Raw genomic sequence first — 9,231 nt, forward strand, 5'->3', positions numbered from 1 at the left:
GGCTTAGCCTTTGGCTTGGCTTTTGACTTGACCTGGCTTTTGGTTTGGCTTAGTTTTTGATTGGCTTTTGGATTTTGATTGGCTTGGCTTTTGGGTTAGCTTCGCTTTTGGCTTTTGGATTGGCTTTTGGCTTGGTTTTGACTTAGCCTTTGGCTTGGCTTTTGGCTTGGCTTGGCTTTTGTTTGGATTGGCTTTTGGCTTGTCTTGGCTTTTGGCTTGGGTTCTTGCTTGTCTTAGCTTCTGGCTTCTGGCTTCTGGCATTTGGCTCTTGGCTTCACTTTTGGCTCTGGCTTAGCTTTTGTCTTGGCATTTGCCTTGGCTTGGCTTTTGGCTTTTGGCTTGGCATTTGGCTAGGCTTGAATTTTGCCTTCGCTTGGCTTTTGGCTTCGCTTGGATTTAGCTTGGCTTATGGCTTCTCTTGGCTTTTGGCTTTTGGCTTGGTTTTAACTTTTGGCTTTTGGCTTTTGGGTTTTGGCTTTTGGGTTTTGGCTTTTGGCATGGCTTTTGGCTTGGCTTTTGTCTTGGCTTGGCTTTTGGCTTGACTTGGCTTTTGGCTTGTCTTGGCTGTTGGCTTGACTTGGTTTTTGACTTAGCTTGGCTTTTGGATTGACTTGGCTTTTGGCTTGTCTTGGCTTTTGGCCTTTGGCTTGGCTTTTGGATTGGCTTTTGGCTTGGCTTGGCTTTTGGCTTGGCTTGGCTTTTGGCTTGTCTTGGTTTTTGATTGGCTTTTGGATTTTGGCTTGGCTTGGCTTTTGGCTTAGCTTCGCTTTTGGCTTTTGGCTTTTGGCTTTTGGATTGGCTTTTGCTTGGTTTTGGCTTGGCTTGTCTTTTGGCTAGCCTTTGCCTTGGCTTTTGGCTTGGCTTGGCTTTTGGTTTGGTTTGGGTTTTGATTGGCTTTTGGATTTTGATTGGCTTGGCTTGGCTTTTGGTCTTTGGCTTGGCTTTTGGCTGCTGGCTTTTGGCTTGGCTTTTGGCTTGGCTTGGCTTGGCTTTTGGTTTGGCTTTTGGTTAGGCTTGAATTTTGGCATGGCTTGGCTTTTGTCTTCTTCTTTTGTCTTTTGTCTTTTGTCTTTTGTCTTTTGTCTTTTGTCTTTTGTCTTTTGTCTTTTGTCTTTTGTCTTTTGGCTTTTGGCTTTTGGCTTTTGGCTTTTGGCTTTTGGCTTGGGTTTTGGCTTTTGACTTTTGGCTTTTGGCTTTTGGCTTTTGGCTATTGGCTTTTGGCTTTTGGTCTTTGGCTTAGCTTTTGTCTTGGCTTGGCTTGGCTTTTGTCTTGGCAGTTGGCTAGGCTTGAATTGTGGCTTGGCTTGGCTTTTGGTTTGGCTTTTGACATGGCTTGGCTTTTGTCTTGGCTTCTGGCTTCTCTTGGCCTTTGCCTTTTGGTTTTTGGCTTAGTTTTGAATTTTGGCTTTTGTGTTTTGACTTTTGGCTTGGGTTTTGGCTTTTGTCTTGGCTTTTGTCTTGGCTTGGCTTTTGTCTTGGCCTTTGGCTTGGCTTTGGCTTTGCTTGGCTTTTGGCTTGTCTTGGTTTTTGCTTAGCTTTTTGATTGTGGCTTAGCTTTGCTCTTGGCTTGGCTTTGTTTTTGCTTGGATTTTGGATTTTAGCTTATCTTGGCTTTTGCTTGACTAGGCTTTTGGCTTGGATTGGCTTTTGGCTTTTGGCTTGGCTATTGGCTAGGCTTTTGGGTTGGGTTGGCTTTTGTCTTGCCTTGGCTTTTGTCTTTGCTTTTGTCTTTGCTTTTGGCTTGGCTTCTGTCTAGGAATTTGGCTTGGATATTGGCTTGGATTTTGGCTTGGCTTGGCTTGGCTTGGCTTGGGTTTTGGCTTGGATTTTGGCTTGGCTTGGCTTTTTGCTAGGCTTGGATTTTGGCTTGGCTTGGCTTTTAGCTTGGCTTCTATATTCTCTTGGTTTTGGCTTTTGGCTTTGTTTTGACTTTTGGCTTTTGGTTTGGGGTTTTGGTTTTTGGATTTTGGCTTGGGTTTTGGCTTGGCTTGGCTTGGATTTTGGCCTGGCTTGGCTTTTGGCTTGGCTTCTGCCTTCTCTTGGTTTTGGCTTTTGACTTGCTTTTGACTTTTGGCTTTTGATTTTGGGTTTTGGCTTCTAAATCGACTTTTGCCTTTTGGCTATTGGCCTTTGGCTTTTGGCTTGACTTTTGGTTTCGCTTTTGGCTTGACTTTCGCTTGACTTGGCTTTTGGCTTGGATTTGGCTTGGTTTATGGCTTTTGGCTTGACTTTTTGGCTTGGCTTTTGGCTCGCTTGGCTTTTGGGTTTTGGCTTTTGGATTCGCTTTGGCTTTTGGCTTGGCTTGGGTTTTGGCTTTGCTTTTGGCTTGGCTTTTGGCTTTTGGCATGGTATGGCTTTTGGATTGTCTTTTGGCTTTTATTGTCTTTTTGGCTCTTGGATTGGCTTTTGGCTTTTGGATTAGCTTTTGGCTTTGCTTTTGACTTGGCTTTTGGTTTTTGGCTTTTGGCTTGGCTTTTGGCTTTTGGCTTGGTTTTGGCTTTTGGGTTTTGACTTTTGGCTTGGGTTTTGGCTTTTGCATTGGCTTTTGGCTTGGTTTTGGCTTGGCTTGGCTTTTGTCTTGGCCTTTGGCTTGGCTTTTAGCTTGGCTTGGCTTTTGGCTTGGCTTGGTTTTTGATTGGCTTTTGGATTTGCACTTGGCTTAGCTTTTGGCGTGGCTTGGCTTTTGGCTGAGCTTGGCTTTTGGCTTTTGATTGGCTTTTGTCTTGGTTTTGGCTTGGCTTTTGGCTTGGATTGGCTTTTTGTTTGGCTTGGCTTTTGGCTTTTGGTTTGGCTTTGGCTTTTGGCTTGGCTTTTGGCTTGGATTAACATGTGTTTAGGATTTCCTTTTGGCCTGGCTTTTGGCTTTTGGTTTGACTTGGCTTTTGACTTGGCTTGGCTTTTGGCTTGGCTTAGCTTTTGGGTTGGTTTGGCTTTTGTCTAGGCTTTTGGGTTGGTTTGGCTTTTGGCTTGGTTTGGCTTTTGGCTTGGCTTTTGGCTTGGCTTCTGGCTTGGAATATGGCTTGGATTTTTGCTTGGATTTTGGCTTGGCTTGGCTGGGCATTTAGCTTGGCTTGGGTTTTGGCATGGCTTGGCTTTTGGCTTAGCTTTTGGCTTTTGGCTTGGCTTCTGGCTTGGAATTTGGCTTGGATTTTGGCTTGGATTTTGGATTGGCTTGGCTGGGCATTTAGCTTGGCTTGGGTTTTGGCATGGCTTGGCTTTTGGCTTGGCTTTTGGCTTTTGGCTTTTGGCTCAAATTTTGGCTTTTGGCTATTGGCCTTTGGCTTTTGGCTTGACTTTGGCTTTTGGCTTGGCTTTTGACTTGACTGTCGCTTGACTTGGCTTTTGGCTTGGATTTGGCTTAGCTTATGAGTTTTGGCTTGTCTTTTTGGCTTGTCTTTTGGCTTGGCTTGGCTTCTGCTTGGCTTTTGGATTTTGCCTTGGCTTTTGGATTTTGCCTTGGCTTTTGGATTTTGGCTTGGCTTTTGGATTTTGGCTTGGCTTTTGGCTTTTGGATTGGCTTTGGCTTTTGGCTTGGCTTGGCTTTTGGCTTTGCTTTTGGCTTGGCTTTTGGCTTTTGGCTTGGTATGGCTTTTGGATTGGTTTTGGCTTGCATTGGCTTTTGGCTTGCATTGGCTTTTGGCTTGCATTGGCTTTTGGCTTTTGGCTTGGCTTTTGGCTTGGCTTTTGGCTTGGATTTTGGCTTGGCTTTTGACTTGGCTTGGCTTTTGGATTTTGGCTGGACTTTTGGCTGGGTTTTGGCTTGGCTTGGTTTTTGTCTTAGCCTTTGTCTTGGCTTTTGGCTTGGCTTAGCTTTTGGCTTGGCTTGGTTTTTGATTGGCTTTTGGATATTGGCTTGGCTTGGCTTGGCTTTTGGCTTGGCTTGGCTTTTGGCTTAGCTTGGCTTTTGGCTTTTGGCTTGGCTTTTGGCTTGGCTTTTGGTTTTTGACTTTTGGCTTTTGGCTTTTGGCTTGGCTTGTGTCTTAACTTGGCTTTGGACTTGGCTTTTGGCATTTTGCTTTTGGCTTTTGGCTTTTGGTTTTGGCTTGGTTTTGGCTTTTGGCTTCACTTATGGCTTTTGGCTTGGCTTTTGGCTTGGCTTGGCTAGACTTTAGGCTTGGCTTTTGGCTTAGCTTGGCTTTTTGCTTCTTGTCTGGCATTTGGCAATGCTTGAATTTTGGCTTGGCTTGGCTTGGCTTCCAGCTTGGCTTTTGGTGATTGGCTTTGGGCTTCTGGCTTCTGGCTTCTGGCTTTTGGCTTTTGGCTTTTGGCTTCGCTTTTGGCATGGCTTGGCTTGGCTTTTGTCTTGGATTTTGTCTTGGATTTTGTCTTGGCTTAGCTTTTGACTTTGGCTAGGCATTTGGCTAGGCTTGAATTTTGGCTTGGCTTGGCTTAGATTTGGCCTGGCTTGGCTTTTGGCTTGGTTTTCGGATTGGCCTTTGGCTTGGCTTTGGCTTGGCTTTTGTTTGGGCTGTTGGCTGGGCTTTTGGCTTAATTTGGCTTTTGCCTTGGCTTTGGTTTGGTTTTGGCATGGCTTGGTTTTTGGATTGGTTTCTGGCTTGGCTTGGTTTTTGGTTTTTGGTTTTTGGTTTGGCTTTTGGCTCTGTTTTTGGCTTTTTTTTTTTTTTTTTTTGGTTTGGCTTTAGGTCTGGTTTTTTGGCTTGGCTTGGTTTTTGTCTTGAATATTTGCTTGGCTTTTGGCATGGCTTGGCTTTTGGCTTGGCTTGGCTTTTGGCTAGGCTTTTGGCTTGGCTTTTGGCTTGGCTTGGCTTTTGGCTTGGCTTGGCTTTTCCTTGGCTTTTCTTTTGGCTTGGCGTGGCTTTTGGCTTGGCTTGGCATTTGGCTAGGCTTGAATTTTGGCTTGGTTTGGCTTTTGGTTTGGCTTTTGACTTGGCTTGGCTTTTGGCTGGGCTTCTGGCTTCTCTTGGCTTTTGGCTTTTGGCTTGGTTTTGACTTTTGACTTTTGGCTTTTGGGTTTTGACTTTTGGCTTTTGGCTTGGCTTTTGCCTTGGCTTTTGGCTTTTGGCTGGGCTTGGCTTTTGTCTTGGCTTGGCTTTTGGCTTCGCATGGCTTTTGGCTTGGTTTGGGTTTTGGCTTGGCTTGGCTTGCCTATGGCTTGTAGTGGCTTTTGGCTTGGCTTGGCTTTTGGCTTGGCTTTTGGTTTGGCTTTTGGCTTGTCTTGTCTTTTGGCTTGTTTTTGACTTGGCTTTTGACTAGGATTGGCTTTTGACTTGGCTTGGCCTTTGGATTGTCTTGGCTTTTCACTTGGCTTTGCTTTTGGCTTGGCTCTTGGCATGGCTTCTGGCTTGGCTTTTGGTTCACTTTTGGCTTGGCTTTTGGCTTGGCTTTTTTTTTTTGGTTTGGTTTTTTAATTTAGTTTTGGCTTGGTTTGGTTTTTGGTTTGGCTTTTGGTTTTGGTTTTGGCTTGATTTGGTTTTTGGTTTGGCTTTTGGTTTGGTTTTTTGCTTGGCTTGGTTTTTTGGTTTGGTTTTTGGCTTGGTTTTTGGTTGGTTTTTGGCTTGGTTTTTGGTTTGTCCTTTCATTTGTTTTTTGATTTGGTTTTTGGTTTGGTTTTGGGATTGGTTTTTGTTTTGCCTTTGGTTTGGTTTTTGGTTTTGGTTTTGGCTTGATTTAGTATTTCGTTTGGCTTTTTGTTTGGTTTTTGGCTTGGCTTGGTTTTTGGTTTGGCTTTTGGTTTGGTTTTTGCTTGATTTTTGGTTTTACCTTTGGTTTGTTTTTTGATTTGGTGTTTGGTTTGGTTTTTAGATTGGTTTTTGGTCTGGCTTTTGGTTTGGTTTTTGGCTTGGTTTGGTTTTTGCCTTGGTTTTTGTTTGGCTTTTGGTTTTGTTTTTGGTTTGGTTTTTGGCTTGATTTTTAGTTTGACTTTTGGTTTGGTTTTTGATTTGGCTTCTGGTTTTGGTTTGGTTTGGTTTTTGTCTTGGTTTTGTTTTTTTGTTTTTTTGTTTTTTTGTTTTTTTGTTTTTTTTTTGTCTTGGCTTTTTGTTTGGTTTTTGCCTTGGTTTTTGTTTGGCTTTTGGTTTTGGTTTGGTTTGGTTTTTGGTTTGGTTTTTGAATTGGTTTTTGGTTTTGTTTTGGTCTTTGTTTTTGGTTTGGATTTTGGTTTGGTTTGAATTTTGGTTACGTTTGTTTTGGTTTTTGGTTTGGTTTTTTTTTTGGTTTTTTTTGGTTTGGTTTTTGGTTTTGGTTTTGGTTTGGTTTGGTTTGGTTATTGGTTTGGTTTTTGGTTTGGTTTGGTTTGGTTATTGGTTTGGTTTTGGTTTGGTTTGGGTTTGCTTTGGGTTTTTGTTTGGTTTGGTTTTTTGGTTTGGTTTGGTTTGGTTATTGGTTTGGTTATTGGTTTGGTTATTGGTTTGGTTTTTGGTTTGGTTTTTGGTTTGGTTTGGTTTTTTGGTTTGGTTTTGTTTGGTTTGGTTTTTGGTTTGGTTTGGTTTGGTTTGGTTTGGTTTGGTTTGGTTTGGTTTTTGGTTTGGTTTGGTTTTTGGGTTGGTTTTTTATTTGATTTGGTTTGGTTTGGTGTTTGGTTTTTGGTTTGGTTTGGTTTGGGTTTTGGTTTGTTTTGGTTTGGTTCTGGTTTAGTTTGGTTTGTTTTTTGGTTTGGTTTGTTTGGTTTGGTTTGGTTTAATTTGGTTTGTTTATTGGTTTGGTATGATTTGGCTTGGTTTTTGTTTGGTTTGGTTTGGTTTGGTTTGGTTTGGTTTGGTTTGGTTTGGTTTGGTTTGGTTTGGTCAAGACAGGATATCACTGTACTCCTTGCTATCCTGGAACTAACTTTGCAGACTATGCTGGTCTCAAACTCAGTAATCCTCTTCCATCTGCCTTCCAAATGCTGTGATTAAAGGCATGCACCACCACTGCCTGGTAAGGGTATTTTTAATTAAGATCAGAGAACTCCTTTATCTTTTTCTGTTTCTCTGTTGTCTCTGCATTTGTGTCTCTGTGCGTATCTATGTTTTTTTGTCTCTCTATGGCTTTCTCTCTGTCTCTGTTTTTGTCTCTCTCATTTAAGACCTTGTCATAGTCTCTGAGATGCATTTGAGGCTCCACTGATTTGCTTTTTAAGTAAATGAGGGCCTAAAGGCTCCTGGATTCTCAGGTACTAGGTTTTCTTAAGAGACTGAGGAAATTAACCTCTCTATTGAAGTCCTAATATTTGTATTGTTAGCAAACAATACATTCAATATGTGCATCCAAACTTATTTCAAAACTAGAGTGCTTTAAAGGTGAAAGCAGTCAGCCTCAGGGATGGGGTGGCAGAGGTCTACTTGCTATTACATAAACAGGTATAAGGTCCGCTGAATTGCCTGATGAAGATAGGGCTTGGGACAAGTGTGTCCCTAAAATTGTTGATGCATGGTGTAATCACAGATGAAAGTTTACAAGCATGTTTGAATGATGTTTGGTTTTTCTACCTTAAGTAAATTTCTTTTTTTATGTTGGTTTGCAGAACTCAATGAATTTCCCATTGTGAAAGCTGATAGTAAAAACAAAGTGAAAAGAGAGACACATTTTAGGGAAATCCATAAGATTTCTTTGTATTGGATACTGAAGAAGAATTAAACTGGAATTGATAAAGAAGGAGAATGAGTTTAAAAAAAGAGTGAAGACTCAAGGGGAGCTTCCAGGATAGGCAAAAAAAAAAAAAAAAAAAAAAAAACCAGAAATTTTCCTAAGTTTCTTGTTTTCAAACTCATTTTTATTCATGAACTGAAACTAAGTTCAAGTTCTAAGACTCTAGGGCAGATGTGTACTCCCCAGTAGCCAAACAGTTTCTTTAATTAATTTTTTGCCCCCTGATCCATAATTTCCATTCCTAAAAAAGCTTTTTGAGTCTTAGATTACTTTTGCTGCTCAGAATCCACCAGTTGGAGTAGTCATGGACACATAAGAATGTTTAGACTTACTTCTCAGTGCTGAACAGCCATTAACATTCATGTATCCTAAGAGCTTTCAGAGCCTCTAGACTTCTTTAATACCTTTTTAGTCTTAACAGTTGATGATCTTCAGAAAGAACTTCAACACTATTGGATGGTGTCTCAAATCTGCTTATCACATTCGATAGTGACCTTGATCACAGCAGTAAATTCTAACACTGTGATTTCTTTCATTAGGTAAGTCATTCTGAGAGTTTCTTTAAAAAGAAACATTCCCAGAATTGTGTAATACAATGTAGAGCATCACAACTTTCTTTATATGTAATTGTGTGTGTGTGTGCTGGATCTGAATGTAATTTGTCAAATCAAACTTTTTATAAAGAAGAAAATAGGGAAGTTAGTTGACACAGTGGCAAGGCACATGAGGTTAATGGATTCTTACACAAAACAGAGGAATGCAAACATGGAAGGACTGGCAGGAACCAACTGGGATAAAATTCAATGTTAACAACTGGGATCAAAAGCAGCTCCACCTAAGCTCCACATAATCTTAGAATTCAGGGACAAGGGCTTCCTGCCCTTGCCATAGTTTCTATTCTAGTCTATTGTATAGTCCACCTTCCCCACTAGGTCATTGTACAGACTTCTATATGGGTGTAACTCAGCTATCTGTAGTTCTAAGAATCTACTCTGAGTTGATTCTTTATATGTAGATTGTCATACAATTAAATATGTCCCAGGAAATAAAACAGCTAAATCATGACTCAGTAATCCGAACCAATAGGGTTTATCCTTCATTTTATAAGTTAAATTCATCTCACATCTTCATAAATTATATTGTTTTATAATGTTTTTATCACTTTTCATATATTGTGATCACATATCACTCCCGCAATTTCTCCAGCTCCTCTCTACTTCTGTACTCTTTGATTCTGCACTTTACTATGAGAATACATGTAACAAAAGACTGTCTTGATTTTGGAAACATATAATTCTGTTGCATATTGTCATTTAATTGTTCACAGACAATTTGGGCACATTTTAGTATTACTCAGATGAATTGTAGACTCATCCACTGGCCATTGCCTGATTTCCACCTTTATAGCGTCTATCTCTATGGATTTCAATATACCACATGTCTCTTATGTGTGAAATTACATTAATATTTGCTTATTTGTAATTATCTCCTTTCAGATTTCATATGGTATTCATGTTGTGGGCCAGCGATGGTTCAACAGCACCACTTTCTCCCTCATAATTTCTAGGAGCTAGTGCACAGCAGGCTGAAAAAGGATGAAGTGGAGATAATAGATGGGATCTATAGTATCCCAGTCTATTGGAT

The sequence above is a fragment of the Mus caroli genome, unplaced genomic scaffold (genome assembly GCF_978045245.1).
Source record: "Mus caroli unplaced genomic scaffold, Mus_caroli_1 scaffold_34, whole genome shotgun sequence".
NCBI lineage: Eukaryota > Metazoa > Chordata > Mammalia > Rodentia > Muridae > Mus > Mus caroli.